Raw genomic sequence first — 18813 nt, 5'->3', positions numbered from 1 at the left:
AGCAGTGCGCGAAAAAGTGTTCAATTGTGATCAAAACATCTGGGGCTTTGCACAGCAGACTGGCATACTGAAAGTTATTGAGATTCTATTCAGGTCTTGAAATGTGAAGTGAATAACATACAGTTTATTTAGATATTCTGCATGATGTACCGTATGATTTCCAGGATTCGTGTCTAGCAGAGGTCTCACTGCAGAGTTAAAGGAACTGATTTTTAGCTGGTTTTTCAGCAGTTTACATTGGCATCCAAACTACAACCATGACCCAGAATTGCGTGAAGCATATAGAGAATGAACGGATGGGAGATAGGTTTTAATACTATGTAAGACGGCGCACAATTTTAGAGGCTGCATTTGTGAATCAATTCATGCAAAAACAATATCGATAAATGGAAATCAATGACTCCCCCCCGTTCAACCCATGAAACAGATTACTCTGCGTCACAATGACCACCAGCACAAAATCACCTTAACAATAGCCTTTGTACAGCACGAAGAAAACCAATACTGCAGATTGCTGCTGGCAGTACATGAATAAGTCATATGAATCATTTGCCAATACTGGTAAATAAAAAGCCCATATGTTGTCTCTGCTGGGGTTCTTCTGTACTATAGCACTTTGCAGACGTCAGCAGGTGCTCAAGTGCTTTTAGTCCACTCTCAGCATTTAGGTTTGCCTATTTTCATTTTGGCCAACTTTATCCCTCATCAATATCTATTAATCCGATTGTGCTGTGAGGATACGTTTGGATTTTGGCGGCCCATACTGCTCAGCAGTTTTTGGGGCAAAGAAAAGACAGCTCCTGCGAAGGAGTCTGAAGAGAAGCCGATACATCTTACTCTTGGGTGGGTGGGGAGGAGGGGTCTTCATTTCACACATGGGCATGCTGAGAGGGCCCAGATTTCTTCAAGATAAAAAAGAAACAGACCCCAGGGAACCGAGACCAAAATTTCTCAAATCCTAAAAGAGGCCAGACAAAGTCAATTGCAAGCCATAAATCAAAACCAGCTGGAACGCGAATCGGGACTCTCAGTCAGAGAAAGTAATCGTCTGCCACATGGAATTCACAAATGATTATCTACCATGGTAAGAGTCAGTCACATGCTAAACGTACAAATTGAATGTTTAGGTAATGATGAAGAAATGAAAAGGGAACATTAAAACAGACCTTTTTGCCCTAACACATTACTGAAGAATACTGTGCACTTACGTTCACCTGCACAATTTTAATCCATTACCTTCTATTTTAGAGCTTTGCTTCTGTAAATGGTATTTAATTTTCTCTGTAACCATTTTTGGTTTTCAAGTGCTGTTTTTGCAACTGGGCTCTGTGAAACAATGCTTCACTGCTTCTGGAATTGTAAGAGGATATTTCTCTAAAAGCGTTTTTCATGCATTTTCTATTAAGAGCCTGGGATCCACATGTACCATTAGCACACTCAAAGTCCTACAGCTCTGATGGCGATAAATGTGTTGCAACAGCAGCAAACCCGTCTGTTCACACTTTACCAGTGAGAGACCACTATAATAATGTACCCAGCCTCAACTGTTCCCTTTACACCTCCTGAATAGAGGAAAAAAAATGTTTTTTCCTTCTATTAAAAGACATCTGTGAGACAATTTCCAGGATCTTGTCCATTTTAAAATCATTGCAAATCACTTTTCAAAGCATGATAAACGTCTGATTGTGCTTTTCATGTGTACGTCACTTGCGAAATGAAATGCCACAAGGAGCTTGTGCATAAATAAAAAAAAATGAATTGTTTACAGGCTCAATTCAAAGCTCTGATTACTTGTCAAATGACACTGGGGTGGCTCAGCCAGTGACCCAGATGCCTTTGTCACATCACTAGTTATATACTGACACACAAATGGCCGAATTCAACCAGGAGGATTGGGAGAAGTCACCCAGGGATCTTTCGACTTTCCAGCAAACAGCAACTCCAGCGACTCGCCAATCACTTGCAGGCTTCAGTGACATGATTCTCCACCAATTGGATTTGATTCTCCTGTCAGGCACTGTGGAGGGCATGGTGTGTCAAACAGTATGTACAGGCCATGATAGTAAAGCAAGCCTACTGTACGTGATTTACTCTCTGCGGAGATTCCAAATTTATTTTAAAAAAAGACAACTGCACGTGTGTGGCGGAGAAGGGGTGGCTGTGATTCATGAACTACTGACATATGCATATGCATAACAATACTCATAAAGAGTATAAATAGATCATAAAAGAAGAGCTTAAACATTGGTAAGATGTTAATCAAGATTACAAAAACCCAAGACAAAAACTAAAAGTCCATGTGTGCAAAATAATTAAAGGAGCTAATGCTAAAACTTGTAATGAATACGTTGAATTATGTTTAGAATGCAGGGTTAAATTCTGGCTGTCACTCTGAGAAAAAGAATATCAATTCGTTATAAATAGATCAAAGACCAGTACAGTTTAGGATGAACAGATGGGCTTCACACTGACAGATTTCTTTCCATTTCAATGGGCTATTGTTCTAAATGCCTCGTGCAAGAGTGATTTATTTTAATTGAACATTCACCTTACCAGAGAATAGTTTAAAAGTTCCCTTTGTTAAAAGTCAAGTGCCCTTCAAACATACGAATAGATTTTTTTTACCCGATTTCTTAGAGATGACAAAAAAGCTCTCAAATTACATAAAAATGTAATTGTAAAATGGCTTGACACATTTTGTGGTTTAGTGACTACTTGCTAATGCTATTCTTTTGCACATTAACAGCTTCAAAAAGAATAAGTGACACATACCCTGCTTTGAATAATGATTTTTTTAAATATATCACAGTGCTGTCAATGTAATCTCAGAGTGTGCTTTAGCCTTCTGGAGGATGTATATATATGTGCATGCCTGCTTCTCTGAATGGACATCCTGGACTCCTGCTGACTGCTAAAGCCACATTACTTTCAAGAAATGCCCTTATTTTAACACATCCCAAAATTACAACAGATAAGAACAATAAAAAGCTATACTATAAACCTGATGATGACTTTCAACGAGTAAAAATATTGAAAATTATTTGTAAAAATGACCACTGATACAGCAGGGTGAATGGATTTGAACCCTCGAACCCACTTTTCCACCCTGTAGCCTAATGTAACTAATGGTAATCAAAGTAGGACGGCGTCTTTTTTACAGAAAGTTTGTTCTTCAATCCAGGCTGTGACACTGCAGTACACAATTAGCTGAATGAAGATCCAAGACAACAAGGGCATTTTGGCTTAGCAGGTGCAAAACTAACCATTGGGCTTTGAAGAGGAAGCAGGTGTATCGCCTTCATCCCTCTTGGGCAGTCGCAAGTGAGAGAGAACTCGGTTTGCGGCGGATTTTGATTAAGAACAAAGCAGAAGTCGTCTATTCATGAGTCAGACTAATCTTGGCGAGACTCCCCTAAGAGTTACCAGCCAGACCAAGGAGGGGGAAAAATACTGGTTTTGTATTTGATTTGTTGCAGCCATAAAATTAAGGGCACTAACAAACATGCTCACCACAAAGAAGTCATTACTGTCCTTCTAGAAGACCCATTGGCCAGCTCCTTCCTTTTCCCACATTCTCCCAGCTTGTGCAACAGTAGCACCACTGTTTGAAAAAGAGGGCACTGCAGATTAGAAGGTGGCAAGTCAAAGGCTGGCAAATAACTGTAATTTTCAGCACTCCTATGAAATCATATCTCAGCAGACAGCTAATGGAGTCATCATAACAGTAAGGTGTTATTACACCCATCCCTCAGCCCATTACGATATTATTCCGCAGCAGTTTGGATGCCTCTGTGAATGTCAGTTGCCTGGGCTATGCTTTCTTCTCATTCGTCTTAAGGAACGGGTGCTTTATTGTACTGGCTAAGGCAGGATTGAGGCCTTATGTAGGAAGTCAATGACCGCATCTTCCTGTGTGCCAGATGCTACACTCGCATTACTGACGGGGTGGATAAGTAACGTCGTTACGATGTTCCAGGGTGGTGGAAATATCTGATTGCATTATCGGAGGACATTCCCCAGCCTACAACAGTTGCAGCTCCATCATCTGTGGTGAGTGTATTCAACAAAATCAAAGTCACACTTTTTTCAAGAAGTGTAGCTATCTGATAGTGAATTAGAAAAAAAAAAACGAATTATAGAGGCTGATATTAAAAGTCGACAAGCTAAAGAATACTTCAAGCAGGTGTTTCATCACCTTTGTTCCACTGTTCTCTTATGCAATAACAACAACATACTGTAAAGCACTCAATAGGTTTAGGTCAACGGCACCAATTTTTCATTTCAAACAACAATCGACAGTACTTTGTAAATGTTGGAGCCATGTGGACAGGCATTATCTTCATCCATTCAGCTGTGACAATCCAGCTGTCAAAGAGGTGTTTACATAGCATCCACAGATAATGGGACTCATCTACAGTATAATCAGGCGCACTTAAGTCTTCTCGTAATGATTTAATATCCAAGGACCCTAGTATGCAAAGAAAAGCTATGCTTCCCTTAAAATGTCCAAAGTAGCTGTTATTTCTTAAGATTCTGTCTATATAGAACAAACAAATTGTTGATGCGTTAATGCACGCAGTTTGAAAGGAAAATTGTAGGTGTTGTCAAATTAAATTTGCAATGCTGCGACGACATCCCAATTTTACGGAATTAAGAGGAGGGATATCAGCACCAAGTTCCTTGCACCAGAATCATCAACACCTAATCAACAGCTTCACTGAGCACACATCGGCTGAAGCTGCAGGAGCGTGCTGCACCATCTTGCTTCCCAGCAAATGAATGCTCCCGGGTATTGAGGATGCACCTGACATATGGCCATCGCATTCCTCTCCAGATCTCCAGGGCGCAGTTTGACAGAAAGCGACAGATCTTTGCCAGGCTTCTGAAAGGCCCGCACCAGGTGGAAGAAACACAAGAGGAACATACTTGATTGTACTGGCTTATTAGTGGCAGTGTGTTCACAGAACCTTTGAAGTTAATGTAATATTAAAAAACACATTTTGCATCTCTTAGTTTAAACCGATGCATGCAAGAGTGGTCTTTGATCGCTTTTGAACCCTGTGTAACCTTGTGCGTTTCCAGAAGTTCAAATCTGGCGTAGAATCAACCTATTAAAGCTGGCCTTTGTGGTTTCCAAGTACAGCTCAAACAGGAGATCTCTTTGTTGGGAGCTCTGATATCACCTTGGCTTGCAAGCTAATTTCTGGGTTACAGAGACGGTGAGTGGAGAGGTCCAGTAACCCAGAGGGCTGTGGAATTAATCAAGTACCTTCATATTCAGTTAGTATTTCCTCCTTTCACCTCAAAACCAGTACTACTGATGACTGCTAGGTACCTGTAGGTAAATTTGGCAGTGCACATTTTGATGGTCCTGCTCTCTGGCAACAACTGTGCTGTTTTCACTCCAAAATGTCCTGCCTTGCCCAGAGTCCACCTGTCACATAATCACGAAATATCTGGCACTCTGGACTGGGGTCCCATCCAGGGAGTACCAGGGCTTCCTCCCATTGCTTGCCAGGATAGGCTCCAGCTCCCCTGCGACTGTGTGTGGGATAAAAAAAGATGGAGAGATCCATCTGCACCCATCAAACCATGATGTCATCAAACAAATGCAGCTTCCCCAGGGAATCCAAGGCAAACACATCTGTCGGGCTTCTGTTCTGTGGTGATGTGTTAATTGCAGAGTTGTTTTTTTTTGCCACATCAGCTCAGCTGTTCTTTGATCTTCTATCATCTCTTTAATCTTTCTCTTTAAGTCTTTACAATTACACCTCACCTTTCTGCAAGCTGAGAACCTCTTAACTACATATTTTTGCCATTTAAACTGTACTTTGCCAACTGAAGAATAAACAACAAATGTTGAGCCCAAAATCCTTACTGGTAACAAAAACAAATTGTTAATGTATAAATGAAGTTCATGATCTACAGACAGAAGAGTGCTTATTTTATTTCGTAATTTTTGTTTGGTATACCCCTTAACGAGTATTTATGCGAGTTGTGTGTTTATTATTGTAGTCTCCATATACATCTTGCGAGGAACACTTCAGGTTTATGGAGCGTTACCAGACCATGCCCTAACTATGAATTATGGGAATGAATATTAATTCGCTCTCATCGTTTCGCACCAGCGAAGAGGGCAGAGCCTTCTGAAGAGACTTAGGATTCTCCCTTCTGCATATATAAAACCAAAATTATCAGTCACAGACAAGTCTTACAGTACATCCTTGTTTTATAACTCAGAGTAAAACAGCAAACTATATATCCATATACAGAATATATACACAAGAAGCCATGCTGGGTCATTAAGAGAATTTGTTGTGGACTATAGCCCCTGTTGCTTGTGTTGATGTACTGAAGGCTAGTGAGGAAAAAGCAATTAATAACGGCACATCTGTGTTTCTGAAACTCTGAGTCCTGAGCTGTCAGTAAGCCCCACCATGTGTGTAATTGTGAATAGCCATGGACTGCCACATTCGTTGTCCTAAAGAGTGAAAAAGGAGATCACTGCTCTTCCTTATCCAAGAGGAAGGATATTTGCTGGGTCCGACTGACCGCTCTCACAGAGCTCAGTCACAGCACACTCTCATACTCATTGTAAAACTGAGTGCCCTGCTTGAGTATGGAGAGGTAATTACAGCGTTTCTGACGCTGAAGTGACTCCTGCATTTTAATATCGCGCCTATGGAAAGTGTTCTTTTCATCTCGGTGCCAGTCAACCATACAAAAGAAAGCATAATTGTTCCAAATCAAACTTTCAGTGCTGGAATGAGCTGCTTTGCCACCACATGCATCAAACCCCATTCAGCATTGTACAGTAGACCTGTCTGTCAACTGTAAAGACATGGCATCAAACCTCTCCTTCTCAAAATACATTTCTGCATTTTCACCTGTCTTAAAACTACCTTGCATGTGCCTTTTATCCTAAAAAGAACAGAATGCTCAAACAATTTTATGCGTGCGTGCCCCAGTGCAAGTCATAAAGACAACGTTGATGTTTTTTAACAGTAGGTTATTTTCACTTCCAAAAAGATTGCCAAAATTTAATGTCACAAAATGTTTGATGAATACTGAGTGTCCTCTGTAGCACAAGGGCATGTGTTGCCAAATTGGAGCTTCCTCTCTAGGACGATGAATTTAAATGTTGGGCATTATCATAGGAGTTTTTTTAAAAAGGTATAATTCACTGTTCCATACTACAAAGCACATGTGGGAATTAAGGGAGGGAGAACTTGGCAAAATCGTTCAAGTTAACACGCAACGCTCATTGACATTCTAACGCAGTTCTAACAGGAATTCTCTCTTCTGCTGTTAAATTGCTCTTCGTCCTCGAAAACAGCCCGAACCAAACATTAGCTGAACATTAAAAGCACAAAGACCGAGAGACGCAGCATATGCAAGGCAAGCCTGCTGCTTTGTTCAGTGTAATGCGCACAGCTGCCGTGAACGGAATGTGGCAATGGGGTTGCCATAGCGACGAACGCCAGGGCAGGCAGAAGGAAGAGTATTAACATCCATTTCTCCGACGGACTCCTATGGCACGCGACAAGGCCGGGTTTTATTAGAGGAAGATGAGGCACACGTTGCTGGGTGGGGGGGAATCCCTAACCCTAACCCCCTAAAAATGTTATCTTCTGTTAAAATATACCAGAGCTTGTGTGCTGTGCCTATTACAGAGGAAAAAACCAACGTGACACACAGCCCTGACAGTTATTGAGGATAACAAGACATATAACTGAGGTACCGCAAAGTAGGCAGCAGTGTCTGCTTTGATTGCCTCTTTATAACTTCAATACACAGCATGACGTGCCCCCTGCTACGTGCTCACTTTCAAAGTTATCTTCTGCATAGCAAACATCCGCCTGCACGAGCGATTCTGGAGACGACGAGCTGGCCCTCGCTCAGAATTGACACAAATATACCACATTAAAATGCAGACCGGATCTCATCGTGGGATCACCCCAAGTGGATACGACCATACCCCAGCCGTCACGGGGTGGGGTCAAATCACAAATTCCTTAGACTTGAACAGTGCTTTGCATCTGAAAGGGCTTCAGAGAGCACTTCACACACTGCTTAAGTTCAGCAGCCATCGGAAAGACACATAGCAGCCATGATGGGCCGAGAGATAACAGAAAAGGTAGAAAAGTGAACAAGGGTCCCATCTAAAGCACACCCCCCCCTACACTCCAGTGTCCCTACTCAAGTGCACCACCTACTGGTCTTTCTGGTGCCAATTATAGCAGCCAGCTGGTCTTCCTTGGAGGTCTGCCATCCCAGCACTGACCAGGCACAGGTGGTAATTCTAGATATCACGTCTTGGGAATGTTTAGGTTTATAAAACCTTTATTAATCACAGCTAGAAGTAAGGATTGAACTGATCCAAAAGATAATGGGTAAGGATCTACTTTAACAGCTCCAGAGACGTTTGCCACCTCTTAATTGGACAAAGATTTACAGTCACTAGCCTTAGTGACTCATATGATTTTAAGTCTCCTCAGCTTGTACATCATTGAGCACTCAGCAATCTCAAAATCCTGTATGTACCTGCCCCTGGATGGGACACAGGATCATTAAAGGTTAATGGTATCCCTTTACAAAGATATGACCTAATCTATGGGATGTAACTGGGTTAAACAGAAACTGAACTGTAGTATGACTTCTGACCATTGCCTAGAGTCTTAATTGCAACTCCACACATCTAAAATCTAGCAAATTGCCTCAAAGCAATTTTTCTTTCTATCAGAGAAATGAAGTTTTGAACTTCAGTTGCAGTGTTAATTTTAGTACTTTCATTTCAATTACAAAATTACCTCCCTCCTATCAAAAACGTACGCAGGTACAGTATGAGGTGAGGAGGCCATAATCTCACCAATAGCCCGGAGGTTCATTTTATTGACTGTTTATCTGAGTGTCAGGAAAATCGCAGCTAGGAGACAGCTCCATCTCGGGCTCCCCCAGGAATACCTCTGAACAAAGTCAAGTGATTGCTGGAATAACACACAGCAGGCACAGACAGTGGTATTGGCAAACAGTGGCATGCTGGTGAGCACAAAACAATTACTGCTGTCTTTCTAAACTGTACTTCCAAATTGTTCTTAATCCTCCCAAGACAAGCCATCTTAACAAGCCTCAGAACGCTATCAATCTAATAAGAGGAACTGTGGAAAACACAAGTGACTGAAAGAGTAAGTTTGGCGTATGTTACCGTCTCCCAGTGGGAGCAACTCAAAGGCTTATTGAAAACAAATTCACTTTCTGCTTTCATTTTTTACTCTGTCCTGAGGGCATGTTGAAAAAAGCCCTACACTTCCATTTGGAGTGTTAACTGTACTGAAAGATTTGTGACAATGGAAAATATATTTACAAGCCCAGAACTCTGGGAGTCTGGCTGATCTTGCAGAACCAAAGTCTTTTTAACAACTAAAATCTAGTCAGAATGCCAGCACTGCTTACTGTATATACACACTGAGAAAGGTTGGTTTTTAAACAAGTCTCACTGCTGATTTAAACAGATAATGGATGCTGCTCCAATTTCTTGGGAACGTGCTAAATGTGAATACAGCATTCAACACTTTTGAAAGGGAAGAAAATGGAACACCATACTTGATGAATTTTCATTTGTTAACATTTGGGACAAGCAAAGGAACACAGCGTACTATATTACTGTGCCACGCAGATGTTTCAATTTCAGCTGACTTTTCAGAGCATTCTTCAAAATGATTAGTTATTAGAAGCTATGTCTTCTGTTGTCACAGCCAGAAACCCAAACCCTTTCTTGTGTGTTGCTGGTCACTGCACAAAATCCAAGACCAGTCCATATGAACATATTTGTCCTGGTCTTTAGTCAAACCATTTCTTGAAGGGTTCCAGAGAACTGGCTTGAACAACGTGGCCGGGCAGTTTCAGACCCCCACAACTCTTCTTCACTTCTTAAGTGTCCCCTTGTGTCCTCAGGTTTTACTTCCATTGATAGCCCTGAATTTGACCTCCGTTTTCACACTGTCGATACCTTTCTGGATTGTGAACACTTCTACCAAACCCATCATAGCCTCCAGCACTCAAGGCTAAAGAGTTTAATTTCCTTTATCCTGTCTCTACACGCCGTACTTTTAAAATTAGGAGTTAACTGACACCAAACTGCAATGTCCTTTTTGTAACATGGGAATTTTAAGAAAAAACAACACCAGGACACCTGTGCACCAGACACATCTTTTTTCTTAGAAATTAAGTTTCTTAGAAACTGATATCCATGTTGAAACGAAAGCTAACAGATGGACTAACCAGAGCCAATCAAGTTAATGCTAATATGTAGTGGACTCTATCACAAGGATGAGGCATTTTTTGGGCAGTCAGAATGTAGGCTGAGCCTTACAGTTCATCACAAGTTGAAGTCAGAGCTAGAGAAAGTCACCGAATGACTCAAGTCCCCAAGCGTCATGCCAACATTGGCAGTGGTATGAGTTGGACAAGCAGGAGTTGGTAAAGGATATCGCTGGCCTGCTGTTTGGGGATGCTGTGAGTTTTCAGAACTGTCTGACAGATCTTTATCACTCCTGAAATCCATGGTTACCGTACTGGGAATGAAAAACGTCCCGGAATGGACGTTTCAGAGGAGAGTGTGCATGGCAATTAACATGTGGAAAATCCAAACTGGGAAAAAGAATGAAGTTTACTCAAAATTTTAAGACAAAAATAAAAAGATAAATACTGCATGACCTTATTTTTCATTTTTTGGGAAGAAAACCTACTGATAATGGATATTAACATAACCAACGTACAATTTACATAACTATTCCCACTGCATCATTAAGGCACACACGAGAACCATTAAACTAAATCCCGTATCTTCAAGCACAAAATGGAAAGAGCACTTCAAAGAGAAGCAAAAGCTGCTTTTTATCTTTTTGTTCTACTGTATGGCACAAAGGGCAGAAAAATAAAATGAAGAAAATATGTTCTTTCTAGGCTTTTAATTCCAACACCAAGGCTGACCCTCAACTGGGACAATCCTCCAAGTTTGTAGGCATATTCCAATAAGAAATGTTTTAAATGAAAAAATACTAACATTTATACATAACATCATAATCATTTGACTGGGCTCTCTATTTTATTTGGTCTACTTTTCAGAAAATAATTTCTCTCAGCCGTTAGAATAACAGGAAGAAAAAACAAGATTGTCCTCCACTTTGATTATGTGCTATGATAACATTTATATTTTAGACCTTAATGTGTCCTTTTTTCAAACATTTTATGGAGCGGAATGAACAGTTTTGGCTTAAAGGGATTGTGGCTGTAAAGATAAAAATCATAGATCAAAGGATAAAATAAATTACAGGTCAAAAGTCAAACACAGGGTGTGGGGGCTTAAGTCTGTGCTTGGTTTATCATGGACTATTAATGCCTTAGTATTTCTGAAAATGCTCATTTTTAAACAGACCATGGAAAAACTTTACAGGAGCAGCTTGGCTCCTGGATGATGTGTGTCTAGTCTGACAAATTAAATTAGGATCCCTGCACATTTCTGAACAGAGAAATCTTTCCTATTTCATGTCACGGAAATGTTTTTAATGAACAATCTGCCTCACAGTATCAAGCCAAAATGCAGTTCACATAAACAATTACCCTTTACATTTCTTATTAAATTTTCTAGATCAAATGCATTGAAAATACTTCCATGAACAAAAAAAATGGCACTGCGACTTTGGCAGACATACCGAAAGAGAGTGAATTTGCCACCTAGTATTACTGCATTGGAACCAAAAGTAGGCTTGAGATTCTGTCTGAATTCTGTGAAAGACTATGCTTTTCTGATAATTCAAACAGCCTGCTCTGTGAAAACAAGATATTTATTGAGCAAGTACTGTTGCCAAAGTTGATTTCTCAGGCAGCATACACACATACACACACACCTTCTGCACGTTTACAGCTTTTCTAGCAAAAGCAGGACATAACAGGGAGGCATATTTTCAGGCAGCTTCCTGGAGATGGGAATCTAGTCATATACGGTCATATCTTAATAAAAATGTTAGAAGATAAACTCACAGAGGGGACATAAGTAAAGTACATCAAGAAGGCTTCCTTGTCAAAACTCAAACCCAGTGCCCAAGAACTAATAGTAAACAGCCCTAACTATGAACAATATCATGCACAGTTAACTGTTAACCTGGGAAATCATATGACATCAAAAGAGCGCACAGGAAGATGAACTTCAAACTACTCATGTCCCTCAGCACAAGGTACTTAAAATGTACAGGATGATTCAGAAGTCCGCATAAAAGACCCCTCAAGAATGAGTGCTAGCAAAAAAATTACTACACTTGCAAATCGATGTATGACGGCTGTCATCAGGCATAAATGAAAGCATTCTGGACAGCATTTCATTTCCAGAACAAAAGGCAGATCTCAGCTCCATCACAGCTGTTCAGCCTGTGACACAGTAGCTACTGCAAAGTTTGGGACATCTCAAAGGCAACATTAGCAATTAAGTCCAATTCATCAATAGCCTGAAATGGCTTCAATCCAAGCCGGGTTACAAATGACAACGACCCCCTTCTCCGGCAAAGTTCTAACTTCAGGATGCTGGCGTGTCAAAAGATTACTGAGATTATTGCCAAAGATTCCTTAAAGTCCTTAAAACCAATCTTCATGTGTATATTTATACACTACAAATGTCATTTAGCATCTTTGGATGGCTACTAGCAATTTTGTTTTAATCAAATGGACCCAAAAAAGTGAAAAGTCCGAGTTGGTCACTGGAAGAAAAGATGACCTTGGGAATGCTGTCTTACCAACCAGCAGCCATCCTCTCATACGTCCGACGTCATAATAGAAGATGACTAAACAAAGTGCTTTATCACTCTCTTATTATTTTATTATTTATTATGTATTATCTATTCACAGCACAGAAACAGCAGACGGGTCATTAAATCTGGGGTATATTCTAACCAAACTAAAGTGCATTAAAAGTGCTGCAAATACATTTTCAAAATTATTATTTGCTGTAGTCTGTTATGGCAGCTGTTTAATTCCTGGTGACTTGAATTCTCTTTAGACATACAGCTATTTCCTCTAATCAGCTGGCCTGATCGCTTATTGGTCATTGCTGCTGGTACTGGTACCACACAGCACCTGATGCTTCCATGCCCTTTCAATACCACAGCTGATGAACATAAAACTGCATTTATTCAAACACAGGGAAAATGAAAGAGGGGGGAGAATGTTTGGAAGTCGTAAAGTCTTGCACATCCGATTGTCGCTGTAACAGGAAAATGGCTGCATGTTGCTGGTTAAGGAGGACAGATGGTTCTTTTTGCAAATGAAAAAAAGTGGATCAACCAAAGCCTAAACGCCCAAACCACAGGGCAAAAATGGCATTTAAGTGCAATCCATTTCAAGACTTATGACTCGTTGCACGCAGGGCAATTAGTACTCAGGAGGTAGCTGAAAGGTCAGGTTGTGGCTGTGACATCACAGGGGTGTCCACAAAAATGGAGTTCAGGGGTCATCAGGCAACTGACAGCCATATAAGCAAGATGGGCTTAACAGTCTGTCATCCCTGCCTTCCTTACGGTCTCCCATGCCAAGACCAGCCTTTTTCTAACATCTTTCGCCAAGGCAGCATCCACATGGATACAGTGTGTCTCAACCATTGTCATTTCTGTGAAGCCAATTAATAGAAATATTTTAATACCTTCCCTCGATGCTGAGAGGAATAATACTGTATATATCCACCAAACGGTCAGGCGTATTATTAAATCCCTTGTGACAGGAGAGTGTCTGAACAGTATTTAACGTGGCTCAATACCACGTTTTGTTAGCCTTCTTATTAGGTCAAAATGTTAAAATAAGCAGTTGCAACTTCACTATTTCATTCTTAAATATGTTCTGTTTGGAAATGCATAGGGGAGCAGTGTTTTTTTATCAAAGCAGCTGAGCAGATAGCAAGTCGCCGTTAAGCTCTTCTTCTCTGAAATTTGATTTTTTCTGAAGTATTCTTGAGCTATGCCATTTGTGCTAAAACACGGTCAGTCGGTCGGTCAGTCAGTCAGTCAGTCAGTCTCAAGCAAGCCCAAATGTGTAATTTCAAAAGCATTTGAGTGATTGAGAGAATGACAGAAGGGTACCCACAGTAGCTGTTTGGTGTGTTCTCAAGTCTGCTTTCCTATGCTCCTATTTTAAGAAACCATTTTGTAACCAAAGTTGGTCATGTGTTGGTTTATAGCATTGTGCTGCTAGCTGGCTAGCACAGTCTTTCAAAGAAGGCTTATACAGCACATCACCGTATACGTCAAATTAAAAAAACACACAAACAGATGGCTAGGTATGTTCAGATCAGACAAGTACAGTAACATTTCTTTAATAAGCACAAAGGTCGCTCAGCTGTCGACGATATCAGAGTGGCTCCGAGCTGAAGCAATTAGATTCGACTGAGTTAGGAGACCCACTTCAAAATAGATCTTGTTAACACGTTGAACTGGCTGATCCTTAAAGTCTGAAATGAAGCAATTAAGCACACCGCAGGAGATATCCAAAATTCGATTATGTGACTCAACTGGCTGCCTGATCTTATTCTGGTGAATACTATAACTCAGTTAAAAAGTGAGAGCTGCACAAGGATCAAGTCAGATTCATTCTTAAAAATTAGGTTGGAAAACAACATCAAATCACAAAAAATGATGAAAATTGGAAAGTTGAATCTTTGAAGAGAGTATTCAGATTAAAACTGTTCTGCTTATAAAGAACTTAGTCCAGTTTCTTGATGAGGGCTAAAGATGTACAAGGACCGTTAAAGATATACCTATAAATAACCATCAAGTCGCTAATTCCTGTTAAAGGTCATGACATTCCAGCTCCTGCCCTGGGGAGTTTATGCTCAAGGAGGGACAAGACCACCAGTTACACCAATTCAATGCAGGACACCCGCATAATTTACAGACGCCAATTAAGCTAGACACACATCCCGTTATTTTTCAGCTCACAAAGCATCCTTCTTTTAAATTGGCAGTCCAGCATACATTTGTTAAAAGTTAATCATAAGAAACAGAACAAGAATTCAGCTTCGACAGAAGCAGTTGGAGACTGAAATTTAATAAGAACCACTCTCTGTGGGTCTAATAAAATGTTTAAGTGCTAGAACTAAATCTGATTAGCACCCTATTTAAAAGTGTTTGAATGTTCATGTTGTGATAATTCCTTTGAAACCCATTACACACAAATGGGGGGAATTCCATGAAATCTAATAAAAAATGACCTGTTTAGTCAGCATAAATTAAGATATCATTGCGGCTAATAAATCACCTCAGATGGATTTTGAGCTCCAGCTTATTCTATCCAATCTACAACTTAATTATCAACAGCAGAGATTCAAAGAGTCTCTTCGGGTAGATCTATATCACATTTAATTTAATCATCATGTCCCCTGTTTCTTCGTTAGATGTTTTGACTCGTTATCATTACATTTTACTTTAGACTTCTGTGATTAAAAGATGCAGGTTGTAGTCAGGAGTTTACACGAAGACAACCCACCCAGTTTTGAGTCTAGTCGTCGAATATCAATAAAACTTATTTTTACACTGGGAATGCCAGTAAAAGATGCAAAAATACAAACCTTCCAGGGAAGGAGGTCAATCTTCCAGATTATACAAAATTTAAAAACAAATGCCACTTTCATTTGACATTCTGGGGCATATTCAATCAAAGTAGTCAGGCCATGGATTGTACAACTAGGTTATAAAGAATAGCGATCAATCAGATCTTTATCCGTTTCCTCAAGAGAGACTTGTTAGGAAGTGAGGCTATAAAAATAAAAGTAGGAATGAAGAAGATTATAGAAGGAGGTCAGATTTTACATGGGCCATTGCTTGCTTGTATCTGATTTAACACCTCGATTTTAACATTTTTACTGGTCTATAAAGGAGCCCACTGAATTACATTCAGCAATGACTTCTCTTACCATTTAAAGTGCATGGTTTTACAAAAGAGTAGACAACGTTTTGTGAGACCTGGCACTTTGAAAATGATCCTGGCCATACTGTGTGGAATTCACAAGACTTTATGAATATTGAGACTGATGCAAAAGCTTTATTTGAAAACACATTAAAGCAATAAAATAGCCCATACAGGCCAGGCCACCTTTAGTTTGGTGTGGTTGAACTACAAGGCTATTTCTGGGGATCAGTATGGTATGATCCTACTTGAATTCTGATTTCATGTCACCACGATCTCTGCAAGTTCCCCAGTTTCTAAAAATCAGTACTTTTTATCATTTCTTTTTTTGACTCCTTTTGGGTCAAAGATTTACAGATAGATCTCATCTCCACAGCCCACATTTTACCCTCACGTGAAATAGAACTTGACATAGCTAAGCAAACAGAACACAAACGTGGAAATACTTCGATTTTAAGCGAGAGAGTGCTGCTGCCCTTTCACTAGGCAACTTAGTTGGAAGGGTCCTAATTTTTTCCGACTTTTTCCCTCTCTGAAAGACGAATTCTCTCGCGCTTTCAAACTGTCTTTGGACATGGACTTCTCAAGGCTGTCTGTAGTAAATTTGCTGCCAGCTAAAACCTGACAGTATTAGATGTTCACAAAAAGAGTAATTCTTTTAATTTGGCGATCTTCTCTTGCCCCTGCAAGTACAATGGATGCCCCACCTCTGGCAAATATTTGCTCAATTAAATTATGTGTTCAATTCTGCAATTAAGGAATCTGAAACCCCTGAGCTCCAAAAAGGTCAACATTTGCCCACTCCCCCTTTAGTGTAACATATTTCTTCAAATTAAATTCAATTGAGAGGAAACTGATAATAGAAAGGTGCTCAATCCTGTGCCTTTCTAAGGTAGTGGATTAAACACTACAAAGAGAGGACTCTGCAAGGTTTAGAGAGATCTTTGCATCAGATGCATGGCAACTCAGGGTTTCAAAGCGACCTAAACGCAAGAAAATGCGTGCAACATAGTTTGATGGATCAAATTTTTCTTCTGAATTCTTCCCTCTCCTTCTTTCTCTGAAAGACAAAATTCTCTTCCTCTTTTCCAGATGTCTTTGGAAATGGACTTTTCAAGGCAGTCCGTGCTGAATTGCTGCCAGCTAAGATCTGATGGTATTAGATATTCTCAAAAAGGGTCATTTTTAATTAGACATATACAGTATTTATAAGAAATATATTGCACTACTATTAATCGTGGAAGTGGACTGGCCTTATAGCACTTTATTACGAGATATTAGCTTTTCATTTTAACAGCTGCAGATGCATAAGGACTTAAGCCTAGACCTGCCAAATTTGAGTGTTTCAATGAGAACAGTGCAAAAAGAAAAAGACACATATATTCCATCTATAATTTCATACATGATTCTCTTTATATAGGAGTGCGGTGCTTCTCTCTCATGAGCACAGCACGTGATTATATTGCTATTCAGGTCCTCAAACTGTTTTAATGAACAACTGCTATTGCCGAACAAAGGGAAAATGAAGAAAACACTCCTTTGAAGTGGATGAGCTAGAAGACTTTCAAATCCCATTTGTGGCAAATTGCTTTCCCGTCCTGAACCCTGATAGAATCAGAATAGTTCTTCCTATAAATGTGCTCACAGCGGGGAGTGGCTACATTGTGGCTATGGTGGCTATACTGCATTCGGACCATCACCTACTAATGGAGTCTCGCTCAACCTCAAAGGCAGCTCCCTGGAAACAGGATTTGACTGACGGACACAATGCTCTTTCTAGATTTCACAGCCTGGCCCTTTCTTTCAACAGCAGAATCTTACTCACCAGGCTCCAAATACAACTGCACCATATACACAGCCTTCACGAGCAGTCTAGTCACTGCTGTTGTTCCCAGTACCAGCTTTCAGAACAGGTTCTGCTGGCTGCAGTCTGGACCACACAGGTCATTTTGGTTAATTTTATGAAAGTGAGGTTGTGGGATCTAAAATGCATTTCAACCTGTACATATTTTGTCGCATGAAGAAATCACAGGGCCTCCAATTCCTGGAACTATACTGTATGGCAGAAGATGAGGCTACACCCATGGATGGGACGCCAGATCACTGCAAGCAGGACACACATATGCCGACACACAAAGACAATTAAGAAACCCCAATTAATCCCTCCAGTTTGTCTTCAGAAGCTGGAGGAGGAAGGCTTGGAGAAAACCAACATGAACATGGTGAGAACATGCAAAATCCACACAGAAGGTGCTCCAGGCCAGAAGTGAATCAAGGACCCAGGAGCTATCTGCCTATACACCATGCTCCCCTGTATACAAAGGTGTCAAAGAAAATCACCAGCATTTTGATGCCACATCTTTAAAAATGTGAAATTGAAAACTACTCTTATTAACCAAGAGACGTTGAGGTTTATTAACACCTGCAGGATGTAAACGTACTAGTTCTGTGCAATCAAAAGGAGGTTTATGGAAAATACTGCGGGGAATTCATTAAGAGGTTCAAACACTTTTCATGTAACAGAAGGGACTGAAACACTACTTAGATACCAGAAACTCCACATACAAAGGCTGAAAAGGCATGTCAATAGAGTACATCTACCACTCAAAATATCCTGAGCTGTCATTCTCTCACTTTATTCTCAACAACCGTCGGCTTTGAGGTCTCCCTCAGTTTGTAGCTCTATTTATGCATCTTTCAGGTTAGAAAAGCAAGGCACACTGCAGTGTGTTTAGACGTCTGTAGGAAATCATTTGCCCTTTATCAGAAAGCCACTTATTCCGGGCAAGAATCACAGCAGCCCAAAATGCTATCTTAGGAGCATATGGGACAAGGGCACTAGTCAGAGGCTCAACAGAGGCTATTTCA

The 18813-nt window shown here is 40.3% G+C and overlaps 1 protein-coding gene across 2 annotated transcripts in view; it reads right to left on the bottom strand.

Moving 5' to 3' along the window:
* Positions 1-18813, bottom strand: part of LOC102687293 (ras-related protein Rab-26) — a 142477-nt gene that overhangs the window by 114364 nt on the left and 9300 nt on the right. The gene's annotated exons all lie outside the window — the stretch shown is intronic.

The sequence above is a fragment of the Lepisosteus oculatus genome, chromosome 19 (genome assembly GCF_040954835.1).
Source record: "Lepisosteus oculatus isolate fLepOcu1 chromosome 19, fLepOcu1.hap2, whole genome shotgun sequence".
NCBI classification, from domain to species: domain Eukaryota; kingdom Metazoa; phylum Chordata; class Actinopteri; order Semionotiformes; family Lepisosteidae; genus Lepisosteus; species Lepisosteus oculatus.
This window is presented reverse-complemented; position numbering and strand designations above follow the sequence as displayed.